This window comes from Dermochelys coriacea, chromosome 15 (assembly GCF_009764565.3).
Source record: "Dermochelys coriacea isolate rDerCor1 chromosome 15, rDerCor1.pri.v4, whole genome shotgun sequence".
Taxonomy (NCBI): Eukaryota; Metazoa; Chordata; order Testudines; family Dermochelyidae; genus Dermochelys; species Dermochelys coriacea.
Window position 1 is genome coordinate 22,489,480 of NC_050082.1, and position 26,904 is coordinate 22,516,383.

Here is a 26,904-nt window from a genome sequence, read left to right on the forward strand (position 1 = left end):
TGCCAGCTCTGCACATATTAGCTTTTCCCTCAACACTGGTGCAGTTCCTGGGTTAGTCTCTAAGCCTGACTCTCATGATTCTGTCATGAGTCATATGATAATTATTGTTTACCTTAAAGTCCCAGCTCCCGGAGAGGGGAATCGTCCTTCGCTGGGAATTAGGAGGTTTACTGAAGGCTCCTAAATGCACAGGAGTGTTGGATGATCTTGGTGGACTCTCGGTACGTCTACAGAGCAAATAAATACCTGTAGCTGATCTGGTCTGCTGGCTTAGGTTCATGGGACTTGGGCTGTAAAATTGCTGGAGAGAGCCTGAATGTCTACACAACAATTTTTAGCCCCACAGCCCAAGCCCCATGTGCCCGTGACAGCTGACTTGGGCCAACTGTGCCCATGCTGAGGGTCTTTTATTCCAGTGTAGATGTGCCCTCTAAGGCCAGAAGGGGCCATCATAATCACCCTATCTGACCACGTGCCATTGCAGGCCACAGAACCTTGCCCACCCATTCCAGTAGTAGGCCTATAGCCTCTGGCCAAGTTATTGAAATTTACTTTAAAGACTTCAAGTTACAGAGAATCCACCATTACCATAGTTCAAACCACCAATCCTTTCAATTTAGGCTTCATAGCAGTGGTCATGCACAACTTTTGTTCAGGATCATAATAGCCTTTCTGAGAACAGAATGCTCTGCAGATGCTTCATGACCTAAGACGTGGAAAGCGAATGTTAATTGAACAGGGCTCTTAAATGACATTCTGGCCTTAGAATTGTTTTTTATAGATGTTAATAGTCCATATGACCTATATAAAGCTGACAGTGTTTCACTGACAAACAGCGTTCTGCACCTAATTTAAAGTAACTTGTTCATATCCAGCACTGGGATCCACATGAATAGGAAAGTGCTGCAGGGAAACAGCAAAAATAAGTTAATGAGAAAACAAGGAAGATTCAAAGGGAAAAGAACTAACAGCTTCAGGATTGAACTTTGGGGTTTGGGTTGGTTTTTTTGTTTTTTTTTTTTTCTGGCCAGAGGGCCCTATTCAGGACAGCACTTATGCATATGCTTGAAGTCAACCACATGTTCACAGCATTACCAACCCCAAATTTCAAAAATCATGAGTCAGGCTCACCAAAAATCTTGATTGGCTTTAAAATCATGAGATTATGTTAAAAAAAATTGATTTGGTGTTCTTTTTATTTGCCTTCTGCTTTTGGTGCACTGGGGTCACATTTTGACAATTTCTTCACAACCACGAAGGCTAGAAACGTACTTTTTCTTTAAGAATGAAGGCTGAAATAATCACATATGCACTTGACTCCGGGAGCTGGGGCTTTAAGGTAAACAATAATTATTAATAACTGAAGTTAGTGAGACTTGAGCATATGCTTAAAATTAAGCACAAGTTTAAGTGATTCATAAATCAGGGCCAGAATGATTTTCTTAAGCACTTTCAATACTGAGATGTCGTATCCTAAATTCACTGTGCCAGAAGAGAACTAAGAAGAATTTTTAAAAAGACATTCCATCACTGGGCCAACAGATATGATGAGATCAATGTTAGGGATGTACAGTGCAGAAACCAACACTAACACCTCCGTCTTTCTGTTCCTGTTGTTGTGTGGCAATCAGTTGATCCAAGGGGAATATTTTTCAGAGGGAATTACACCTTTTTCTTGCAAAATTTGCTCCCTGATTATTGTACCTACAGAATAAATTGCAGGCAAGAAATCTAAGTATTGTGATATAGGAGGGCCAGGAAGCAGTGGGAGAGTGCTAGAGGGGAAATGTATATGCTCAAGGCTACTTAAGGTGTGGTTCCCTGTAGACTAGGGAAGGTGGCTGCAGATTAATTGGAGCACCTGTAGTCCCTGAAGGCCCTGATAGGAACCTAATAAAACCCCCTGCTTCAGGCAGACAGGGGAGGAAGAGAGGACTGGAGCTTGAAGGTGTGCTTCAAGACTTGGAAAATCAGAGAATCGAAGTAAGGGGGACCCTACCCCAGTAGGGGAGGGAGACTCCCTTCCCCAGCATCTAAGGACTGCAGGTACCTCATGCAAGGGGGAAGAGGGTAAGAACCCACAGGGGTTGAGAGGGAATGGGGCTCAGAGTGATGAGCAAACCCAGACCCCTCCCCCGCTTCCCTCCTTTACCACCTTCCTGGGATACTAGCGGGGCCATCGTTGCCCCAAGAACAGGGGCAAGGGGTGGCATCTTAGCTCCCCACCAAGATGAGTGCAGGACCCACCAGACTAACGTTGGCCATCTTGTCACAGTATTTACACCTAACTGCCTGGCGTGTTGTAATCAGTGGTTTGGCATTGCAACTACTCAATTTAACAATTGCACTAACAATTAAATTTGAGGTGCACCTTGCACCTGCAAAGGAAGCTCTCCCCGTTGAAATATTGCCCCAATCTATCCGTACAATTTAGCTAAAATAAGAGGAGGAGGAAGATAAGGAAGATAAAACACAGAATGCCAGATCCTTAACTGGCTTAAATCAGCATAGCTCTATCGAAGTCATAGAGTGAAAGCAATCTGCAGGCTGTGGATTTGGCCCATAAAATCTATTGGATGATAATTCTGTCAGATCATTTTACAAACTTTTTTTTGGTGGGGTGAGGGGAAGGCAATTCCTTACAGATTTTTGGCAAACTTGCTTCAAATCCCCTTTTTCTTGTTTAAAAAGAAAATTGCCACACACACGAAAGAAAGGAAGAAAGAAAGAAAGAGAGAAAGAAAGAAAGGGAAAGATTTTTGGTTCTAATCAATCATTGATTTTTGAAAGCAAGCCATTGTTTTTAGCACCACTCTATTTTAGAGTGCTGTGCTAAAGTACTTTACTTTAGTTTCTATAATAATACCTTTTCAGCACTTATTTTCTTCCCTCAAGGCTATACAAATGGATTCAAAAGAGGAAAAGAATGTCCTACTTAAAATAAAACAGCACCTTTTTCATATTTTCCTTTTTTTCTCCTCCTGCCTCATTTTCAGTATGTGTGCTGTGCAAGTGCATACAAACACTGCTTTCTGTTATTATTAAACAGAAAATGTTCAAAAGCATCTGCTTTTTATCCAGTGGAATCAAGGAAGACGATCGGCTTCTCCAAGTGAAACACAGGCCTTCACAAACCAGTTAGAATAAATGCAGAGATGTGAGAGATCTGGGTAGAAACAAAATGATTCAGGCCCAGAGCTCTGGTATGTTTATTTTTCCTCTTCAGTATAGGATCTGATGAACTCCCTAAGTGTTCGCTCTTTGTGATTCTTCCTCATTTGGCCATTGGCAAATGGGGGTTGCTTCCTTTCCAAAGTGGCTCAATCCCCAAAGCCAGAGTGGAGGCTCTTAAAGATACATCAGAGGCCAGGGTCATCTTTGTGCCTTAAAATATCTTTTCCCCCTGACAGTATCTGCTTCCTTTGTATTGAAATTAATAGGCAGCAGGTTTAAAACAAACAAAAAAGTATTTCTTCACACAACACACAGTCAACCTGTGGAACTCCTTCCCAGAGGACGTTGTGAAGGCCAAGACTATAACAGGGTTCAAAAAAGAACTAGATAAATTCATGGAGGATAGGTCCATCAATGGCTATGTCAAGGCTGATTCCCCACTCTGGCACTTAGAGTGGAGGAGGTGGGGGCCCGAAAGGATTTAAAAAAAATTAATACTTGCCACTCCAGGCTTGTATTAAACTCCCAAGGTTACAGCTCATTTCTGACCTTGGCTTGGTAAATGTTGCCACCACCCAAATGCAAAACCCCTTGTTTTGGAACCCAGGAGGGCGCACTTGGGAATTCCTTCCTGTGGGGTACCCTCAAGCCCTTTCACGCCTTCTCCGGGGAAGAAGTGAGAAAGAAAACAAAGGAAATTAGTGGTTGCCACCAGCTAATTAAACAACATGTGCACAAATCTCTTAGGACACCAAAAATCCAATCCTGTTCTTAAAAAAGGTAAATTTTATTAAAAAAGAAAATACATTTGGAACTTTAATTTTTGGAATTGCTCTTTTAAAATCTAGTAAAAGCCTAAGCACCCAAAATAACTTTCTTGGGGGTTCAGCTTAAAGGTTACAAGCAAACTAAAGGATCTAGGGTTAGCACAGAGGAGTCCATTAGCCATAAGAAATAAACCTCATTGTGTCTTTCTAAACATTCCTGATCTACTTACACATTTGGGGGTTCCAGATAAGTAGTTCTAGGTATGATCTGATGCTCTATGGTCATACCTGGCTTAAAGCTTCTCCTAACATAACTGCTTCCTGTTCCCTTCTTTCCTGGAGAACAACAACAGAGACAAAGGGGAAGTTTTTTCCCCGTTTAAAAAAATTCTAGCCTTTCCATTGGCTCTTTTGGTCACGTGTGCACTCCCTTTCCTTTACCTGGGGGACTTTTTAAACCCTTTACAGGTAAAGCAAGCAGAGAACAGCCACCAAGAGGGACTTTATAGCTAACTGGCTGGCTGGGTGCCCATAAAAGGGAGCTACCCCACCTTCATTTATCACTGGCTATTAGCCAGGATGAGCAGCGATGGTGTCCCTAGCCTCTGTTTGTCAGAAGCTGGGAATGGATCATATGCTGATTACCTGTTCATTCCCTCTGGGCACTTGGCATTGGCCACTGTTGGAAGATGGGACCTTTGGTCTGACGCAGTATGGCTATTCTTATGTTATATTTGTCAATGCAACATAGGATATGATGCAAAGGAAAACTTTTTTTGCAGCCTTAGCATAGAGGTCAGTGTTTTTTGACCTCTGTGTGGATGACTCCTTATTTGAAGTCCCTCCCCCGCCACTTACGTTACCTATAAGAGTAACAAATGCTAACCATGATAGATAATGTGTGTGTATTTCCAGAGGTTGATGTTGAATGATAAGGGTGTGTGGTGAGTAGGGAAGCAAGATTTTCTTTGCTTTACCATGTAATAAATATTTCAGTGCCTCTTGACCCGGCCCCTCCCCATCAGCTTGGTATTCATAACCTACTGGTTAAGAACTACTGGGGGGAAAACGTGGTTGGTTATAGTACAGCGCGCAGACTTCCAGGGCTACACATGACCTGCAGAAGGGTCAAGAGCAAAGCTGAGAGAGTTGAGAGGAGAGTGAAGGGGTTAGTGGTGGTGGATGGGAGAAGAGTGTTTTGAACTGGAAAGATGTAAGGGCAGAAAGAGGCATCTGAATTTCAGCTGCATGATTCCCATCAGCTGTTGAGGCTGAAACCTGAGGAGTTCAGGTAGCTTCATATTGCTGCAAAATGAACATTCCCATCCTTAATATCCATATTGGCTGACTCAAATTGTACTAGAGATTCTTCCATAAATTGGGTTTTATCCTGCCAGCCTTAGACACATTATATGAAATTCCCCCAACTTCAATTGCAGCCAGCTAGCACAATGCCTGTGTTCCACTGCAGTCCCCCTTTAGTTCTTATTTTAAGGGCTTACTTGGGACTTCAGAGGAACATAGGCTGCCCCTCTGCTGGGGCAGATTTAGTGTCTTGCATTTCAAGGAGGCCCACTGATTTGTTAACTGCTGGAAATGGCCCACCTTGATTATCACCATAAAAGGTTTTCTTCCCCCCCCCCCCCCCGAGCCTCTTCCTGCTGGTAATAGCTCATCTTAAGTGATCACTCTCCTTACAGTGTGTATGATAAAACCCATTGTTTTATGTTCTCTGTGTGTGTATATAAATCTCCCCACTGTATTTTCCACCAAATGCATCTGATGAAGTGAGCTGTAGTTCACGAAAGCTTATGCTCAAATAAATTTGTTAGTCTCTAAGGTGCCACAAGTACTCCTTTTCTTTTTGCAAATACAGACTAACATGGCTGCTACTCTGAAACCTGTCATTATGCAAGGCACTGAATTTAGCCATATGGAGTGGAAATCTATCAACTTCATGAAAAAACTCGTACAGATACAGACAGACATAATCTTCCTCTCCAAATGCAAACAGATGGACATCATACCAAAAGGACTGAAGGTAAAAAATCCATTACAATCTACATACCACACAGACTATGCTGACAGCTTGTGCCACACACTCTCAAAGAAACTGCGGAACCACCTGACCAACATCCTCTATGGCAAACAAGGAAAGATTAAGAATGAGCTCTCAAAACTGGATACTCTCATAAAGAACCAACCTTCCACACAAACTTCCTCGTGGCTGGACTTTACAAAAACTAGACAAGCCATCTACAACACACACTTTGCTTCTCTACAAAAGAAAAAGGACACTAAACTATCTAAACTACTACATGCCACAAGGGGCCACAACAGTGGTTCCCGTAACCCACCCAGCAATATTGTTAATCTATCCAACTATACTCTTAGTCCAGCAGAAGAATCTGTCCTATGTTGGGGCCTCTCCTTTTGCCCCGCCACCCCCACGAACATGATACAGTTCTGCGGTGACCTAGAATCCTATTTTCGACGTCTCTGACTCAAGGAATATTTCCAACACACCTCTGACCAACATATTAATCCACAGAGACCTTCCTACTAACACTACAAAAAGAAGGATTCTGGGTGGACTCCTCCTGATGGTCGAAACAACAGACTGGACTTCTACATAGAGTGCTTCTGTCCATGTGCACAGGCTGAAATTGTGGAAAAGCAGCATCACTTGCCCCATAACCTCAGCCGTGCAGAACACAATGCCTTCCACAGCCTCAGAAACAACTCTGATGTCATAATCAAAAAGGCTGACAAAGGAGGTGCTGTCGTCATCATGAATAGGTCGGAATATGAACAAGAGGCTACTAGGCAGCTCTCCAACACCACTTTCTACAAACCATTACCCTCTGATCCCACTGAGGGTTACCAAAAGAAACTACACCATTTGCTCAAGAAACTCCCTGAAAAAGCACAAGAACATATCCGCATAGACACACCCCTGGATCCCCGACCTGGGGTATTCTATCTGCTACCCAAGATCCATAAACCTGGAAATCCTGGATGCCCCATCATCTCAGGCATTGGCACCCTGACAGCAGGATTGTCTGGCTATGTAGACTCCCTCCTCAGGCCCTACACTCCCAGCACTCCCAGCTGTCTTCGAGACACCACTGACTTCCTGAGGAAACTACAATCCATTGGTGATCTTCCTAAAAACACCATCCTAGCCACTATGGATGTAGAAGCCCTCTACACCAACATTCCACACAAAGATGGACTACAAGCCATCAGGAACAGTATCCCCGCTAATGTCATGGCAAACCTGGTGGCTGAACTTTGTGACTTTGTCCTCACCCATAACTATTTCACATTTGGGGACAATGTATACCTACAAATCAGCGGCACTGCCATGGGTACCCACATGGCCCCACAGTATGCCAATATTTTTATGGCTGACTTGGAACAACGCTTCCTCAGCTCTCATCCCCTAATGCCCCTACTCTACTTGCACTACGTTGATGACATCTTCATCATCTGGACCCATGGAAAAGAAGCCCTGGAGGAATTCCACTATGATTTCAACAATTTCCATCCCACCATCAACCTCAGCCTGGACCAGTCCACACAAGAGATCCACTTCCTGGACACTACAGTGCTAATAAGCGATGGTCACATAAACACCACTCTATATCGGAAACCTACTGATCGCTATTCCTACCTACATGCCTCTAGCTTTCATCCAGATCACACCACACGATCCATTGTCTACAGCCAAGCTCTACGATATAACCGCATTTGCTCCAACCCCTCAGACGGAGGGAAACACCTACAAGATCTCTCTCATGCATTCTTACAACTACAATACCCACCTGCTGAAGTGAAGAAAGATTGACAGAGCCCGGAAGAGTACCCAGAAGTCACCTACTACAGGAGAGGCCCAACAAAGATAATAACAGAACGCCACTAGCCATCACCTTCAGCCCCCAACTAAAACCTCTCCAACGCATCATCAAGGATCTACAACCTATCCTGAAGGACGACCCATCACTCTCACAGATCTTGGGAGACAAGCCAGTCCTTGTTTACAGACAGCCCCCCAACCTGAAGCAAATACTCACCAGCAACCACACAACAGAACCACTAACCCAGGAACCTATCCTTGCAACAAAGCCCGTTGCCAACTGTATCCACATATCTATTCAGGGGACACCATCATAGGGCCTAATCACATCAGCCACACTATCAGAGGCTCGTTCACCTACGCATCTACCAATGTGATATATGCCGTCATGTGCAAGCAATGCCCCTCTGCCATGTACATTGGTCAAACTGGACAGTCTCTATGTAAAAGAATAAATGGACACAAATCAGACGTCAAGAATGATAACTTTCAATAACCAGTTGGAGAACACTTCAGTCTCTCCAGTCACTCGATTTACACACCTGAGAGTAAAAAGAAAAGGAGTACTTGTGGCACCTTAGAGACTAACAAATTTATTAGAGCATAAGCTTTCGTGAGCTACAGCTCACTTCATCGGATGCATTTGGTGGTTATCCTTCAACAAAAAAGCTTCAAAAACAGACTCAAAGAGAGACTGCTGAATTGGAATTAATTTGCAAACTGGATACAATTAATTCAGGCTTGAATAAAGACTGGGAGTGGATGGGTCATTACACAAAGTAACACTATTTCCCCATGTTATTTCTACCCCCCCACCCCACCCCCCATTGTTCCTCAGACGTTCTTGTTAACTGCTGGAAATGGCCCACCTTGATTATCACCATAAGGTTTTCCTCCTTTTTCCCCCGCCTCCCCCCGCTGGTGATGGCTCATCTTAAGTGATCACTCTCCTTGCAGTGTGTATGATAAAACCCATTGTTTCATGTTCTCTGTGTGTGTGTCGGGGGGGATTTACACACACACACACACACACACACACACACACACACACTGTATATTCCACCGAATGCATCCGATGAAGTGAGCTGTAGCTCATGAAAGCTTATGCTCAAATACATTTGTTAGTTAAGGTGCCACAAGTACTCCTTTTCTTTTTGCGAATACAGACTAACATGGCTGCTACTCTGAGACCACGGATTTCAATGGCGCTACTTTTGTAGTACGATGCTACTGAATTGTAACTGAATCAGACGCATTATCAGTGTAAGCAAATAGCGCTTTTTTTGCAACTATCAAAGGCTGTGACTGAATGTGGGCTGAACTTAGTTCTGTGTTTTTAGAATGCCTTTAAGACCATTCATATCTATATTGTGTATAGAAGATAATAGTGGTACACACGTGGTGAGGTGCAGGTAGTAGGCGATATTGGTGAGCATTTGAGGAGTATTACAAATAAGTTCTATCACTCTTGAGACATTAGTGACACTCTCTGCACTAAACTGTGTGATATGAGACTCACTGAAGCTTGTCCAAATCTCTAGTGCGTGGCTCTGACATAAATGGCATGGTAACGAGAAACCTGTCTTTAAAATCTCAAGCCTGAGTGATCGGTATTAATCAAAACAACTCCAGGGACCTCATTTTATGCCTTGCTGGCTCTTTGCAATATTTAACCCCAGGATCAGTTTCAGCGGACTTCAAAACAAACCCTTTATATTGCCAAGTTATAAAAGGTTATGCGAAGGGTATTTATTTAGACCTCTGTGGAATGTTGTTGGTAGTGAAACCTGAAACAAAGCAAAGCTTCTCTTGTTTTGGAGTTTGTTACCAATTCAAAATGTCGGTTGTTTTTCAGAAGATATATATATATTTTTTTAAAGGTCATGCATGCTTCAATCAAACATTTCAGGTGAAGGATCATGGTCTGATTATAGAGTTTTGTGTTTAAAATCATGCAGATTTTGTGGTTTCATCTGTTTGTAAAGCAAAACCTGGGAGAATCTCTGATTTCAACTGAATTTTGTTTAGTTACTTGAACCAGAAACTCAAAACATAACTCTAGGTATAATCCCATAATGATCAAAACCAATGGAAACATTCCTCTCACCTTACAATATCATCTCCCTACATGTTGTCCTACATTATTTGTCAGTGCAATAAAGAACAGAGAACAAAGTAAAACTTCTTATACACACTTACACAGTAAGAGCTTGTCTACACAGGGACATTCAGGACACTTAACCGGTGTACTACAGTGAACTAAGACCAGTTTACTTCTGAATGAGAGCATCCACATGGGGGATACTACTCTTTAATGTTTGTACATTAACTTTGCACCTTTAGTTTAGTCATCTTAACTCCCCATGCAAACAAGCCCCAAGCTGTTATATAGTCAAGTGCATACAGTTCTGAGGGATACAAGTATTGCCCAATTTCTGCAGAACCTACAGAGATGAAGACTGTGAAAAGAAAGTGAAGGGGTTGGTGTGGGGAGAAAAATATCAGAATTGCAAAGACATGAAAAAAGAATGTTTGTGAGATGGGAAATTGGAAAGATTTCAGTTGGATTCCTTCTGCTGTTGAATGAACCTGAAAGAAAACCATCAACATAAGTCTAGTACAAGCTCCACTGAACACTCTCTGCCCATGCTAGAAGTCCATTTGATGCCATGCCTATAGACACTTTCCATGTCCAGGCACATGGTGGCAGAAGGAGTTTGTTTGCATTCAGATAAATTGAGATGTCAAGGTCTGATAGTCAAAGTGCAGTAGTTGAGTTCCATGGGGAAGAAGGAACAATAGTCTTGTGAACAGTGTGGCCCAGAAAGCTAGCCACCCCATCAGTTGGGGCCCTTAGGATGACCTTTTTTGAAGGGGGGCAGGGTCATAAGAGAGGCCAGCATTGAACATTCCCAGAAACTGAACAAACTACTCAGTTGTATATCTTTTAAGTCTGAGAGTCCAGAAATCTGGAGAATCTATGCAAATTATAGAGTTTCATAATTTGCATATCCTACATAAGAACTTCCTTGTGTATGCACAAGTGACCAAAAGTAACCATGTTATAACAGTCCAGTGTTCAGAACACCCCCCCACCCACCCCATATTGCTGTCTTTCCATCTCAATCACAGATATGCTGTGAATTTCCCTGGCTGTATGAGGAAGCGATGGGAATGTCTTGAAATGTCTGAGTTGGCAAGATTTTTATCCAAGGCAATGGGGGCTAGATTCTGTTAGCCTAAGTACCATTCAGTGAGAGTCAAGTTATTTCTACACTGCCCCACAGTTTGGATGAGGGGGTTGCAGTGCACATCGAAGGGCTGTGCTGTAACTCCCTGTATGGATGCTTGGGTGCAAACTCAAAGGTTATTCGTTGGCATTAATGTCATCCTCTTCAAAGAGGACCATACTCAGTGAATAAGGGACCTTTTAGTTCACGCCTGCAATGCCCACAGGAGGGGTGTTATAGCACAGCATTTTGTTGTGCACTGCTATTCATGCGTACGTGCGCACACACCCTCCCCCTGTAGTCGAACTGCGGGACAGTGTAGACAAGCCCTGGGTCTCACTGATAGGACTAGCCATGGAGTAAGGAGCAGCTCCATATGAGTAAGGAGGAGTGTTGACGACACTTGTGATACTATCACGACTCTCACAATCTTTGAGGGGCCTAACTCATGGCTTTTGAATGTATGCTATTGCCAATACTGGGATATTAGAATCTGGTCTGTTTCTTATGGAAAATGTTTCCAGGTTTCTGTCCAGCTCTAGCAATCAGATGAATCATTTTAGAGGTTATGGAAGCAGCTGTGGTAGCCAAAAGCCATAAATGTTCCTGGCTTATTCACGTGAATTGCTACATACAATGATGCATGCTGGGGCAGAGGCAGTCTCCTGACTCAATGGGGGAACTGTACTAAGCTCTAGTGTAATCATTGTATGACACAAAACACAATAAAGAGAGAGCAGGGTTATTTGTCACTTATTATTCCAACAAACAATCTGATTATACATCTGTGATACTCTACCAGTAATAACAAAATTATGATGCATAATAATAATGCAATAAATAGCTGCAGCAGTACCCTCCACTCATGCACTGTAACCTTATGCCAGCCTAGTTTGTGGGTGGGTAGGGGATCAAGCCCACCCCCTACACAGGGCTCAGCTCCCTGCTCCAAGCATTGTGACCTGGTGTGTGGGGTTTGATACCCTTGTTTTCATGATTGCTGTGGGTACAGTTGAACCCAGAAACCCACAACAAAGCATATCTATAGTACTTAAAAATAGCTGCGTCTTTACAAATGGTATGAAAGGCCCAAGAATATATTGTCAGAGCTTAAATATCCTGCCCATGTAATATAATTGTATGAGCTTAATTGTCTGCTGTGGCACAGACTGATTTACAGCAGTAGAGAAAATAATTTTTTTTTTTTTGGCTAGAACTGTCAAAACAAAATAAACTTGATGAAAGAAAATAGGCCTTGGACATTTTCCATGTCACAAATGGGAGTGACTGGACTTCCTGATGTCTTTTGATTAACTCCAGTTCCGGGAAAGAAGTTAATCTGTCAGTGCGAACTCCAAAAACAGCTGCTTAGCAGAATTCTTTATTAATGTAGGGGGAGATTTTTTTTTTTTTAAAGACACGATGAGTGCCCAACTGTTCTAACTCCTATTGACTTTCAAAGGGAGTTGGGTGCATTTGTGCCATTTGGATTTCTCCTCCTTAATTATTTCAAATTTAAATTGCTTTTGTTTCCTCTCCTTCCATTTAAAAATAAGTCTATGACAAAAAGATAATTTCAAACCCAAGTAAAGGTGCCATTGTCTTTGGTAAAATGGAATGCAAGGAACCTGAGGGGAACTTAATTCAAATTTGAATTAAATGGATATAAATTAAAGTGTTTTGCCAGGATCTTTTATTTCTGTATCCATTTTCTGCTTAGCTAATATTTATAGCCATAGAACCTTAAAGTTCCATCAGCCCTGTAGAGTGAATTCAACTGAGTAACGCTAAGTTCTTGTAAAATCAAAACGCTCTTACTGCAGGGTCGATGAGATATAAAGACTATTCCTGGGCTTTTCTGAACTGTTCTTCAGTTTTAAACCAAATCCAAAATTCTTTTTGGTTTGTCAAAAAAAAAAAACCAAACAAATTTCCCATTCAAAATTGGTCTAGATGGAAGACTTTTTAACCAGCCCAATTGGTGACTCTAGGCACAATGGGAGGAGTTAAGTTGTTGGAGAACTAGAGAAAAATTGGATGTTTCATGTTTATGCTTAGCAAGCTAAATAAAGGTCACTCCAGAAATCACTATTACACTGTCCTGTGTCTAGAGCCAAGTGAAAACAGAAATTTTCATAATTTTGTCCCAAATTGGGATGAAAAGATGAAATATCAATTTTCACAGAATGAAATGTTCTGAAATTTTTTTGATTTGGAAATGATTGAACCTTTTGTTTTTGTCATTTTCATCAAAACAAAACATTTCAGTATTTTTTTAATTGAAATATTTAGTTTGTTGAACTGACCCAAACAGTTCCATCTTGAGTCGGTTTAACATTAAACTGAATTTCCCTGTTGTGTTGTATTGCCTCATGTGAGTTGTAATTAGGGTCCTTTGCCCCCTTTCTCCCCTGTGGGCCAGGTATCCTGACTGGAATACATCTCCCATTATGCATTTGCAAGCATGTTACTCCCATGATGCGCCATGCTGCAGAGTTAGATGGGGAGTGCATTGCATCATGGGAGATGTAGTCTGGCTAAGGAGCTCAGCCAATAGGAAAACATGGGGACATCAGGACTCTAAATTATGACTGCCATGAAGCAATGCTCCGTGATTGGGAAAATGCAGTTTAATATTGAACTGATTAGAAACTAAATGGTTCACGTCAGTTCCACAAACCAAAATATTTCAATCTGCGACAAACTGGTCCAACATGAAATGTGTTTTGTTTCAGTTTTCCTGAAGAAAAATCAGATTTTGGCAAAATTGAAATTTTTCTATGGAAAAATTCAAATGTGGAGAAACTTAATTTTCTGTCAAAAATCATTTTAATGGAAAACTCCCAGTCAGCTCTACCTGTGTCTGCTACACCTTGTGATGATGCTACAGAAAACATTCAGGCCTGGATTGCTGGTTACATTGGGTGACTCCAGAGTTGGGTACCCAGTTTGAGACACTTAAGAAAATGAGGCACCCAAAATTTTGGAAAGGAGTACTTGTGGCACCTTAGAGACTAACAAATAAGCTCTAATAAATTTGTTAGTCTCTAAGGTGCCACAAGTACTCAACAAATTTATTAGAGCTTATTTGTTAGTCTCTAAGATGTCACAAGTACTCCTTTTCTTTTTATGGATACAGACTAACAGGGCTGCTACTCTGAAACCTCCCAAAATTTTGGAGCACTTAAAAAAAAAAATTGGGCCTTCATGAGCTAATAAATGGACTGTAGCCAGGAAAGGATGAGTTGAAATGAAAGCTTGTCTTCCATGCTAGGGCTAAAAGGTCAAATGCAGTTTTGTCTTCTAAGCGAATTGTATCCATTTTTAGTCATTGGGACTTATCAGTTACAGAATAACAAAACCACCACATGGCATTTTCCAGACTTCAAATGCTAATTAAGAAAAACCTTGTACCCTTCAATAGGTATTTCAGGGTGTACAGAGAATGAATTGCTTCTGATTACCAAGGGGAAAAAACGGTTCTGGTTAAAATTCTAAACAGACTAGCATAACCATTATTTCAGAGGTTACTGCTGTGTGTCAGACCTGTCTGACACAAAACAGAAAACCCGATTTTCCTTTGATAAGTTATTGTAGCTATGGACGAACACTACTCAGACTGTCATGTTATGCAGCCTCACATAGGGACTGAATGAATCTTTCCACAGGGGGCTAGAGGGCAAAATACTTGCTCACATGGAGTGTTTACCCTTGGACTTTGTGCTTGTGATCTTAAATGGACCTTTCCCTTTTAATAATTTTCTGTTCTGATAAATCTAATATTCTCTTACAGAAATGTTCCAGGATTCTCCCTGTTCTCATCACTCGTCGACTCCAGTTCCACAGCCTCACAAAACATCCTTAGAACTTGCTGAACAGAGAAAAGTTCTGAAGGACAGATCTGGCTTCAGATGAAGCTTTGTTAAGACAGACATGAAAGCAGGAGGGAGAAGCAATTGCAGAGTCGCTAACACATATGTGGCAATGGCCCTGTGTCCTGAAAGATGCCAGTTCTGTATTGGGGGCGGGGAGGTAAGATATTTGTTGTTTCACAAACTCTAATTATCTGCCAGATCTCTAACTGGTGTAAACTGGCATAGCACCTTTGACTTCAGTGGAGCTATGCCGATGCGCTCCGGCAGAGGTCCTGCCCCTGTCTCTGGTGCTCACTGTATAGTGATAATACATGTTTTATTATGGCCTTCTTGGCATCATTGGTGTAATTTAGTAAATGACAACTTTTTTTTTTAACCCCCCTCTAGTGTTGTGTGAAATCCTTCCATAGAGCTGAACTCCAAATGAAACCCATCAGGGTGCTGTTCCCAACTCAAATGTTAGCCCCAGTCCACAAAAATCTGGCAGACCTGGGAAGGTCTGTTCTAGTCAGGAACTTATACTGTGCCCATCACCATGGTATCTGAGTTGTTTACACAGCCCAGCGTCCTCTCCTCTCCCAGGTACCCTTTGAACGCCTACCCCGGCCCTGCTGCCATCCCTGGCTACTGCTCCAGGGATCCGATTCATACCATTAGCATTAAACATCTATGGGGGGTGGGGGTATTCAATCCACCCTCAACCCTCACTGACTCGGAGAACAGGTGGTTCCCTCCACCAGGCCTCCTGAACATCAGGGGACTCTCAAAGACACCACTATTAGCAACCAAGAAGGAAACAATCCCATTCCCGTTGGCCACTCCTTTGAGTGGTTGTCCCTAGCAATGGCACCCAAACAAATATGGGGCATTTCAGACAGCTTGTGGTTGTTAAAGAACTTCAAATACATACAGCATGCAAAGCAACAGGCAACACTAAAGGGTATCGTTTCCCATCTGCTGCATACCTGTTCAGGTCATCACCAGGCTCCTGTAAAAACCCTGCTGAACGTTTGGGGGTGTGGGGGTAGTGGCTGTACATTGCCTACTCAGTCAGTAATGAGTCTGATGGTTTCTGTGTTGGAGAGGCCTGGTATGGTTGCAGAGTTGAGGTGTGTTTGGGGCACCCGGTTGAGGCTGAAGGTTTGAATGATTATTTATAGAGCCCTCAGAGTGTGCCAAGTGGTATGGGCTTGATTCTGATTTTTCTTACACCAGCATAAATCAATAATGATGTCCTAGACTTACATTGGTGTAAAACTGCTGTGAGATCAGAATCAGGCCCTTTGAACTCAACCCCTCTGTGAACTACCTGGATTTGGTCCCATGTCTTGTCATGAGGCCAGAAATATGCTAGGTTTGGTTCATGCGTCCTATGCAAACCAAATACATTAGGGTTCACACAGCTGTACCATTTGTCTCGGTCACCTCTTCAACTTCTGATGTTGTATAACTGTCCCACCATGCCATGTTTCCTGGTTAGGATTATATCCATCTCCATGCACTTCTTGACACAGCCCAGTGTTTCTTTCTTTGATTTCCCAAAGTTGTTAGCAAACATCCTGGGATTAAATTAAAAGGCACTAATGGAAAACAGCCCCAATGTATCAATCTGCCCCACTGCCTACAAACCCCCTGGCATTTCAGCCACTGGCTTCAGAGCAGCAATCGATGAACTTACAGGAACTCCTTGAAAATATAACTAGAGAGGATTAAAGGAGGTGGGTGGGGGGGAATAACAAAATGCTGAAACAACTGGAGTGTAGAAAATTTGTAAAACTCATGCTGAACACATGAAAGGATAAAACAGGACTACACGTGAAGCATGACTTTAAAAACATGTAACTATGGTTTGCGGATTTAGAGATCAAGGTTTTTCTATAGCTAAACTGAAGACTCTTGTGCAGGTCCTGTGAAGCTGGGATCTCGGTATGTATAGCAAGATATTAATTCACAGGTTGTGGAAACAGTAAGAAAGCAGTGAAGAAAACGGTAATAGCCAGTACAATATCAGAGAAACCAGGGGGATGAGGTAATATCTTTTTTGGACCAACTTCTTTTGGTGAGAGAGACAAGCTTTCAAGCCACACAGATTTCTTCTTCAGGTCTGGGAAAGGTACTCCCACCATAGCAGCTTGAAAACTTCTCTGGTCCAATAAAAGATATTACCTCACCTAATTGTCTGCCTAATATCCTGGAACCAACCCGGCTACAACTATGCTGCAGTACAATATCCGGAAGTAACAAGGTTTGCAAGTGCTTTGTTGTGGTAAGTAGAAGCTGTGCATCACTCACCACCCCAAACCCAAGACTGACTTGGTCCCTCCTGGGCATTATAGGAAAACGGATGGTTCTTCGTGTTTATTTTCTCATTACAAAATGATTCTCTCCAAACCAAATGGCAGATTTCTCATCTCCACTGAGGACTGGAGGAGAGAATCTGGTCCTTGCATGGAAAGATTGTGGTCCTGATTCTTTCCTTGCTTACACCAGTGAAAGGCCATTGACATCAGTGGAGTTACCCCTGATTTACACTGGTGATGGGAGACTCAACCCCAGGGTATTTGCTATGTATATAGCAATGTGGAACTTTCTTCTGGCATGTCGTTAATTACACCAGGCACATTGGCCCCATGCTGAACAAGGCTAGGTTTTGCAGTTCATCTGAAATAGCTCCTGCCTCCTCTACAGCTGGTGCTGTGACCACTGGGTCAGCTGATAACCTTCAAGACCCCCTGATTAGTGGATTGTGTGGCACTGCTTGGGTTGAAAAGGCCTAAGACTTCTGCTCTGGAGTTCCCTTCCTTTGTTTATGCCTTGCCTGCTGATGTACAGCCTGTCTCCAGCCTCTCCCTTCTGGAGCGGGCATGAAAATAATTTTACAGTCTTGATGACTTTCTTTCTTGCAACTTCTGTGTTATGTTTCCTTTTTGGCAACCAAGAATCTGAGTGCTGAAAAAACCTTGTAAAATGTGAGTTTTTAATCTAAAATTATTCCAGGCTGGATCCGAATGCTCCCATTAAAGTGTGGCCAGCTTTTCTTTTAATTCACTGCAGCAAGGCTTAAGAGTTAGGGGAAGAAAAATCCCATTAACACACCATACCCTTTGAGAAACTTAAACTCCATCCTTCAGGCATTATTTTGTACTTTTCAACGTTTCAAAATTGAATCATGAGTGCAACGTCAGCTGTAATTACTGGAGCCCATTACAGGGACCAGGGACAGGTGGCACTTAAAGAAATTGCTCTAGTGTTGGAATTTGTCAATGAAAGCAGGACCAAGAGCTGTAGCTCTGGCTTACTGCAAAGCTCATCACATAATAGATCATAGCAGAATCTCCTCAAGCATACAGGCCAAAAGAAAATTGCGTGTAAGCAAAAGGTGAGTGAATGTCACTGCTAAAAGATGAAAGTACTCTACTCTTCTTTTGTGGGCTTGATCCTGGATCAGCAATGGTGTCTGAATGGATTCCCTGGCCTCTCCCAGCAGGCTCACTTCCCTTCCTAGCTCTTTGATATCCCCATTTATTCTCTTAAACTATCCATTGCAAAAACTGAGTTACTCGGCTTTCCCCTTTATCCCCTCCCCTTTTCTGGATTACCACTGGACACTCCACTATGCTGCCCATTTATAAAGATTAGAAACATTTGGGTTGTTTCGACAACTCCTCCCATTCTGCCCTCACTGCCAAGCCTTCCTGCAGTTCCCTCTCTAACATTTCTAAAATCTGATCCTTTGTCATGTGCTTAAAATTGAGCATGTGCTTAAGTACTATGCTGAACTTCAGCCGTGAAAAGGATGGATACTCTGGAGTTAAATCACTGGATTGGTACTCAGGAGAGCTGGATTCAGTTCCTGGCTCTGTTATAAACTCCCTGTTAGAAAACATAAGAATGGCCATACTGGATCAGACCAATGGACCATGTAGCCCAGTATCCTGTTTTCTGACTGTGGCCAATACCAGATGCTTCAAGGGGAATTGACAGAACAGGGCAATTATCGAGTGATCCACCCCCTCTCATCCAGTCCCAGCAGTCAGAAGTTTAGGGACACCCAGAGCACGGGGTTATGTCCTGACCATCTTGGCTCTATCCTCATTATGGATCTATCCTCTATGAACATATCTAATTCTTTCTTGAACCCAGTTATACTTTTGGCCTTCACAACATCCCCTGGCAACGAATTCCACAGGTTGACTGTACACTGTGTGAAGGACTTCCTTTTGTTTATTTTAAACCTGTTGCCTATTAATTTCATTGGTTGGCCCCTGGTTTTTGTGTTATGTGAAGGGGTAAATAACACTGCCTTATTCACTTTCTTCACACCGTTCATGATTTTATAGACTTCTATCATTTCCAAGCTGAACAATTCCAATCTTTTTAATCTCTCCTTTTATGGAAGCTGTTCCATACCCCTAATCATTTGTGTTGTCCTTCTCTGAACTTTTTTCTATTCTAATGTATCTCTTTTCAGATGGGGGGGGGGGACAAAAATTCTTGCAATATTCAAGGTGTGGGCATCTCATGGATTTATTGTCTTATTATCTATTCCTTTCTTAATGGTTCCTAATATTCTGTTAGCTTTTTTGACTACCACTGCACATTGAGCAGATGTTTTCAGAGAGCTCTCAACAATGACTCCAAGATCTTTCTTGAATGGTATCAGATAATTTAGACCCCCATCATTTTGTATGAATTGTTAGAATTGCATTTCCAATATGCATTACTTTGCAGTTATCAACACAGTGTTTCATCTGCCATTTTGTTGCCCAGTCACCCAGTTTTGTGAGATTAATAGATCTCATCCATCTTAACTCCCTAGTACCTTGGGACCAACACAAATACAATTAAACTGTATAAACTCCCTGTTTAACTTCAGGAAAATTATTTAATCTTTGTGCCTCAGTTCCCCATGTTTCAGCATCCAGCAACCAAATAGCCCAGGACTGAGGGAGAGTAAAGGGCACTTTTTTTTTTAACATCACTTCTCCTCAAAAAAACCTGCCTCACCAAAATAAAAACCCTGATCTGATCAACTCTGGACTTTGAGGTAGTTTAGACCTGAACTTGGGATCTGGGTTCATCTTTCAATGGAATCAATCAATTAATAAGTTAATGAAGCACAGATTTGGACTCCATGCCTTTAATTTCATTTATATTGAGTTCTAAACACGCCACATTTGCACCACTTGAAGGTTTTGAGGATTTAGGTTCCCTCATCTTAATAATAATTAGAGCTGATCAAAATTTTCCAATGGAACATTTTTCCACAAAGAAATCGTTAATTTGTGTAAACGTTCTGTGTGAATGTGTCAGTTTTGATTAAATTTTGTTTAGAAAAAAATTGAAACAAATAGTCTTGATCTGCTTCAACCTTATTGGATTGGAATGTTTCAATTTTTTTATTTTGAATAACTTTTAAAATTTTAATTTCTAATAATGTTCTAGAATAATATATAATAGTTTTTTAAAAAGTCAAAATGGAAGCATTTTCATTGACCAGAAGCCAATTTTTGTTGGAAATTTTGTTTAGCAGGAAATTTCAACTTTTTTCATTCTGACTCAGAGAAAACAAAATAAAGGAAATTCTAAGTTTTGACCAGTAATACTCTAACAATAATACTTCCTTTCTCCCACTTTTTGCCTGTCTTCCCTACTTACATTGTAAGCTCTTTAGGGCAAGAACTACACAGTGTCCTGTACAATGAAACCTTAATCTTGTTTGCTGTCTCTAGGTGTTCCTGAAATACAAATAATAAATAAACCAGTTTAAATAGAATCCTGATGTTAATAGGCGGCATTAAATCTGGTCAGTAAGTCGCACTAATTTTTGTATTTATAACATTTATTAATTTGCTTATTGTATGTTTCAATATTTTCCAAGTCAGGTATTTTACTTTGAATAGACTGCACATAATGGCAAATTGTCAACACTGGGGGTTATTTCTTTGTGAAGTGTGTAAGTCTCTCAATGACAACAGTAATAACATGAACTCGTATCTGCACCTGGCTGCTAGATTCTTTTATCCCCTATCTGTATGAATATGAGAATGTGTTTGCAACTCTGTATAGCATCACTGGTCCTAATGACTGCCTTGCTTTTTGTTCTTGCTTTGGGTAGACAAATAAAACGTCCCTGTACACTTGTAAAGCTAATCGATTTGCTATCATCTTGTATTTTGAGGAAAAAATGTTGATAGTGTTTTTTTTAACATAATATGTATAAATTAAATACCAGTGCATGAATTTCATTAAATCACATCGGACTAAAAAGCAGGCTTTGTTTAATATCTAAGGATATTTTCTGTGAGACTCGCTTAATATCACATTTGTTCAGTGAGTTGAATAAACCTAGCTGCTGCTTACCTTTATATGGACAGGTTTCAGAGTAGCAGCCGTGTTAGTCTGTATTCGCAAAAAGAAAAGGAGTACTTGTGGCACCTTAGAGACTAACAAATTTATTAGAGCATAAGCTTTTGTGAGCTACAGCTCACTTCATCGGATGCATTTGGTGTGGCTTCAGATTACATTTTTCCCCAGATTGTCAGCTGGAACAACTTGCCCATCAAAAAAGATTCTTATTAGCAGCAGGCTAGCAGCACTAACTATTATTAAAGTTGCTTGACTCTTCCCCTTCATAAGACCCACTTTTCAGTTCATTATAATAACTATGTCAAACTTTAACCATTTGGGCCAAATTTTCTGTGTGAGGTGTCTGCCTCAGGTAGAATTGTTTTGGAAAATGTTAGTCAAAATGGTCCTGCCATTTCTGAAAACAGGGTAGGGAAAAATTGTTTTGCCTATGCTAAAATTTTTTTAGCTACCTTTTTCTTTGAACTGCTCTAACGTCCTTTTGCGTCAGGGATTTGTCTTTTGCTGACCCTGTGAAAATCCACCTAAACGTGGCCAAACCTTTTGAAAAATCACAATTTGCACAAGCCCGGTAGAGACTTTGTTGATTTTTAGCAGCGAAAATATCTGAAGATTCCATCCTTGCTGAGCATGCTTGAGCTTCTTACAGCTCCCAGTGCTGGCTAGATAGGGAACGTGCTATCCTCCCAGAACAACTGAGCCTGCATCCTCCAGCCCAGGATACAGCGGCAACACTGGACTTTCCCTGTTATGACTGCTCTGGCTTGGGGTGGGCCTGGGCCCAGGAATTGAGAGAATGGAACCTATCTCTCCTTGTGCACTCTATGACCCCCCCCCCCCGTATTTGTAGGAGCAGGATTTTATAAATATACTATAAGAATTGATGTAAACTTTTCTGCCAGCCATCCTTTTTGAATAATTGAAAGGAATGACCATCTGAGATTGGGATCCTGTTTCCCATATGCATTACAATTAGGACCTGTTATAAAGTTTAGTAAGTAAGAGACAGGATCTTGTATTGTGTCTATGCTCAGGAGATTAGAGGAAGGCTTAACTAAAAATGTCTTTTGCTCAATATAAACTGACACTGTTTGTATTCTCGAAGGTTTCTGTAAGAGACTGTTTGTGTGAATGAGGAATGCATGCATCAGTAAAGATAAGGTGTCGCAAATATCGCAAATGTCCAAATGGTCAAGGAAAAAGTGAGAGACTTGGAAAGACCAGGAGACAATCAGAAAACATCCATTGTATCAGATGCTAAACATGTTACAGCACTGAGGACCTCAGAGGTGAGGCAGGCACCCCCTAAGGCGAGACAACAAATAGGAGATAACGATGGGAAGCCTGACAATAACTTCAAATGATAACAGCAGAAAACCCCAAGATTAATGCCACTTAAGAACTAATGATTACAGGATGACATTGCAAAATGCCTGGACTCAAATGGAAATTTACAACTATAAAGATTGGGGGTTTTGCCATGGAACTCTGGGTTCAGTCCTGCAAAGCATCGAATCACGACCGACAGAGCCCAGCTCCTCACTCGTGCTCGTCTAAATGGCCATTAGATTGACTCGAGCTACAACAGACTTATAACTATAAACATCAACTGGCAGGACTCTGTGTGTGTGTGTGAGAGAGAGACTGAAAATGCTAACTGTTGTATTTTCAATAAATATGGCGAGCTGCCTTCTCCCCTGTAAAGATCCCATGTGCTTCTTATAAGTATAACATGCTGGCATCCAGGCAAAGTGGAGGAGGAAGCTGCTTGAGAAGACAAAAACCTGACCAAGGCAGAAACTGGGACAAGGAATCTATTAAGACTTGAGGGACAGAGGAAAAACTGGAACTGTCTGGTCAAAAAAATCTGGGCATCAGGTGGGAAGAGGAGGCTGGGACTGGGAGCAGGGTGTGTAGGGCAGGGGAGACTGAGACATATTATTTTTTCCATAGGACCCATGCCTCATTCAGAATACAGGATGCCTCTGCCCCAGGGAATGAATCAGCATCATGTAATAAAGGAGGCTGTTGTCTGTAGAGCCCCTGCCTAATTTGTTGCATAAGCCAGAAAGTGTGTAGTGAACGAGGCAGGGGTTTGTAGGAAGAGAAAGGGTGGTCTCATGGTGAAGGCAGTCGAATTCTGCCCTGGAGAATGGGATTCTATCCCTGCCTCTGCCACAGAGTTGATGCTAGGCAAGTAACTTAACCCAAACTTTTCACAGGTGGTCACTCATTGCATGTTTCTCATTTTCTAGATGCTTGACTTGAGACACTGGGGTCTGATTTTGCAGGAATGCTGAGCAGTCAATGCTGAAGTCAATGGGAGCTGTGCCTGGAACATATGAAATGCTATATAATGCTAAGTACTCTAATAAATCAGGTCCTATGTGTATGTCAAATTGGGCACCCAAAATTAGTGGAAATTTTTTATCTTTAATCTCTTTGTACCCCAGCTTTAATTCTACTCTTCCCCACAAAAAGAATCCACTTCAATACATACCTCATCCAGACTGTCTAGATACGTGTGGGCCAGGCCCAAACCATAGATGATTTGAAAGCAGCTAAATCTCTTGAGGCCCTGAATAGGTCACTGAATTGATTTAGCTATTTGGAAGGTAGGGGTGGAAGAAATATCAGCCTTATATAAATTTGCTAACGAGGAGTGAGCTGCTCCTTCCACATTTGCTGGGTTGGGACAGGCCAGCCTGACACGTGGTGCAGTATTACACCTTGTAGCACCTGGTCATGGTACTGATATTGTGCACGGCATTTAGCCATCAAATGTTTTGGTACTCTTGAGATGCCAAAGGCAGGTAAGCCAAGGATAGTTTCCGTGATGAATGCAGAGGCTGCAAGCATGCAAAGGAGATTTTTTTATTATTATTATTTATTTTAAGTGAGAAATGTCAAGGATCTGATCCTGTATTGCTTAATCTTGGCAAAACTCCTGTTGAAGGCAATGGGAGCAGTTCAGGTGCAGGACCTCCATGGGAAACTTTAACTTGTATTAACAGTTAAACTCTTTGTTGATATTTCTCTTGTCTCAGTATATTTATCTGTTTCTAGCAATGCTCTCCCTGTTTTCAGACTCCCATGATTCCAAGTAGCTCCTACCATTGGTAAGGTAAGTAGGATTTAACCATCTGGTTCAAGTGGTCTTTCCTATCACCTTGCACGTCTGATTGGGGATACTATTATCCTTGCTAGTAGATCAGTAAGTGCTGACCTCTGCCATGAGACAGAGCTATAACAACCATTTGTAATTCTGACCGGTGTCATGTGACAGGAAATAAACACCAGTCTCTTATCAGTATTCATGTGTCACACTGTTAGTACAACAGAGTGGTTTTCCCCTTGTGTCTCCATCTTACCTTTTTGGAATCCAGATAACTGCTAAGCAGGCTTCATATTGTATCTGCAGCTGAACCAATACAAGACTATCTGAATAATAAATGATGCGGGCCATACCTCTGTGGTGAGCTACATACATTTTATGCTGGAGAAATGAAAATGGATCAGCCTAGGGCCTTGGCTATATCAACTTTAAAAAAAAAATCGTGAATCATCTATTTTAAAATGTTACCAAAAGTTGACCAGTGTAATAATAGGAGAAATTAATTTCTCCTATGACAAATTTATGAGTCTGTAAATCCTGAGATCTTTTTATAAGAGCCACTTTAAGTTAGAGACAGTGGCGTATCAGAACAGAAGAAAAGTGTCCTAGTAGCTAGTATACTGACTTAGGCCTTAGGAGACCTGGATTCAATTCCTGGCTTCTGGGGTGACCTTGGCCAAGTTAATTATTTGGACATATGCCTCAGTTTCCCATTTGTAAAATGGGGTAATTCTTTCCTCCCTCACAGGGTGTTGTACGGGGCTAGTATCCATTGAGGAATGTGAGGTGTGCTGTTACTATGCTGATGGATGTCTTAGGAAATTACTTTTAAGTTGAAGCTGAGAAACCCAGAACAGTGGGAAGTTTTCTAAAATGGAAAGAAATTGCTAGCTGTTGCCTCAGGAACAAGGGGACCCAGATGATAGTTTAGGACATATTAAAATAGCTCGTGGTGTTACTGATGCAGTGAAGGAAAGGCAGTGCAAGGAGGATGGAAGAATCTGAAATAGTTTGGACACTCTAAAGACCTGGCACACAAGGAAGTTGGATTAAATGACCATTAGAGATGGGTCAATTGTAGGAGTGGGATGAAGAGTGGAGGGGGATGCAGTTTTTAGCAGCTTCTATTAACTGCATAAGTTCAGCAGTGGGGAGATTGCATCATGGTGGTAGCTGCTTTTCCTGTAAAAGCATTTCTGCCTGGGAGGCGCAAGGTCTACCCACAGAGGTCTCCCTTTGCACATGGTCCTTTCCCTATCTCCTAGGGTTATCACTGATGAATTGCTACTCTTCATTTAAGACAGTGCATCACAAACAAATGAACACGTTCTCAGGTTCAAACTTCATCCTCAGACATTTTCTCTGTGCTGTGTTTGGCAGATTGCATATGACTCACATGTGAAATGATCTTCTGATCTCTATTTTTCATCTCCTGTCCCAGGATAGTACCGAGGACGCCATATCTAGCATCTGGAATGAGTATCAGATCAGCTGAGGGATCAAAATATGACATTGAGGCAGATTTGTGTACTTCATAAGCATGCAATCCCAGAAATACAGCACGTTGTCTAGTTAGTGCACAGACATATTTGAAAAGCTATTTAAAAATTTCAAACAGTAATGTGGCTCTGGCTAGGAAAAAAAATTCACTTCTCTAGCATTTACCATCTGACTTGCTGTTTTAATAGCCTGAACTTTTATAGTGTGAAGACCAAATCCTTATGAAAAAGCAACTTTTATAAAAATGGAAGATAATTTGCTGGAAAAATTCACACTTTTCTTTATTTCAAGTAAGGCTGTGAACTCTCAACTCCTGAAAAACACCACTTTGGAACTTCATGTTGCCATCTGATATTTCTAAAAACGAAAGTACCCATGAAGTTAAAGGTATTACTTGCTGGTTGAATAACAGCTCTGATAATATCTTCAAAAACCTCTGCCACTGTGAGGAGCCCTTTATACCTCAAGGGCAGCATGTGAAGCTGAATATGTGCATTAGATTTGAACAGTTGGCTGCAACTTGGTTTCAGTTAAAGGTTATAATCCCAGGCAATGGGTTTCAGTGGACACTAGATTAGGCACTAGGGGTAAATTTTTCAGAAGCTCCTACCTATATGATTTAGGTAACTCCCACTGAACATCAATAGAACTTGGGCATCTAAGTCACTTTTGAAAATGGGCCTTCTGAAACTTTGTACCCCAGGACCAGGAAAAAGATACTCTTAAAGGCAACCGGTCCTGGCAAGAGTGAAATGAGGGAGGCAACAGCTACCCTAAACTGAGCTTCCTCTCCTATTGATATTCCATGTCAGAGAAGCCTACACAATCCAAGGCCTAACTAGGCTACATCCACTGCAGGCCCAGATGGAACCTATCCCAAGGCTTGGTGACAACATGTAACTCCATGCAGGTTACCTCAGAAGGAAACTTTGAACTTCCCCACAAGGGCTCAAGCATCCTTGTGAGTTCGTTGACACAGAGGGTGGGTCAATGCCTAATTTGCATCTCCCAGCTT

The 26,904-nt window shown here is 41.7% G+C and overlaps 1 long non-coding RNA gene across 1 annotated transcript in view; it reads left to right on the top strand.

Moving 5' to 3' along the window:
- LOC122456815 overlaps window positions 1-22,831 on the top strand; it is a 103,461-nt gene extending 80,630 nt beyond the window's left edge. Inside the window, exons 2-3 of the long non-coding RNA XR_006275900.1 lie at window positions 14,824-15,062; window positions 22,380-22,831. This is a non-coding gene — a long non-coding RNA (uncharacterized LOC122456815). The remainder of the gene's footprint in view (window positions 1-14,823; window positions 15,063-22,379) is intronic.
- The last annotated feature ends 4,073 nt before the right edge of the window (window positions 22,832-26,904 follow it).